An 862-nucleotide genomic window follows, 5' to 3' on the forward strand; every position below is an offset into this window, starting at 1 on the left:
TGGATGGTAGTGATTAAGATATCCAGAAGGATGATACTTAGCAATAAATACATTCCTCCATTTTAATTAAAAATATTATTAACCACTAGCTTATGGGACTATATAACTAATTCGCAATAATTTTAATATGAATTTTAACAATCATTTTTGACATAAAATTCTAATAGACAATCACATATTAGTAAATTAGATACTTTTATTTGTAATAAATGATAAAGAGATTTTGTCAATGTGTTTCTTATCTAAGTAAAATAGTGTTTTATCATTGATCATTGAAATTTTTCATTTCATTTTAGCATATTATTTCCAAAATGCAAACATGTCTATGGCCATGCTACCCTGAACGCGTCTGATCCTGACTGATTTTGGAAGCTAAGCAGGGTCAAGCCTGGTTAGTACTTGGATGGGAGACCACCTAGGAAGACCAGGTGCTGTAGGCATAAAAATAAAATTAAAAAAAATAAATAAATAAAATGCAAACATGATTTTTTCGATTCATATTCACTATGTTTGATGACTCACCTGATTAACTTAACATGGTCTTCCACTATCGGATGGGTGTCTCCTTCCCTAACTTCCTCTTCTGTCCTGTCCTTCATCAAATTCAGCACTTCAATAAGTGGCTTCGTTCAGTTTATTGATTTAAATGTTCCCTTTCTCTTTTACTCTAATAGATTACAGTTTCACTCCTAATTTAATAAGCAGTGACAATGATGTAGATCTACACATTTTTACATAATACACCAAAAATATATTAACATATATACTTTAGAGATAAACGAACAAAGCAAAAGAAATAAAATGACTTGTATGTAAATATAATTTCTTTTAAAATTTAACATTTAAATCTGCATCGATTGAT

At 29.4% G+C, this 862-nt stretch overlaps 1 pseudogene; it reads left to right on the plus strand.

The window, feature by feature from the left end:
- Positions 1–321: 321 nt before the first annotated feature.
- Positions 322–440, plus strand: LOC111741114 (annotated as a pseudogene).
- The last annotated feature ends 422 nt before the right edge of the window (positions 441–862 follow it).

This window comes from Pteropus vampyrus, unplaced genomic scaffold (genome assembly GCF_000151845.1).
Source record: "Pteropus vampyrus isolate Shadow unplaced genomic scaffold, Pvam_2.0 Scaffold73, whole genome shotgun sequence".
Classification (NCBI taxonomy): domain Eukaryota; kingdom Metazoa; phylum Chordata; class Mammalia; order Chiroptera; family Pteropodidae; genus Pteropus; species Pteropus vampyrus.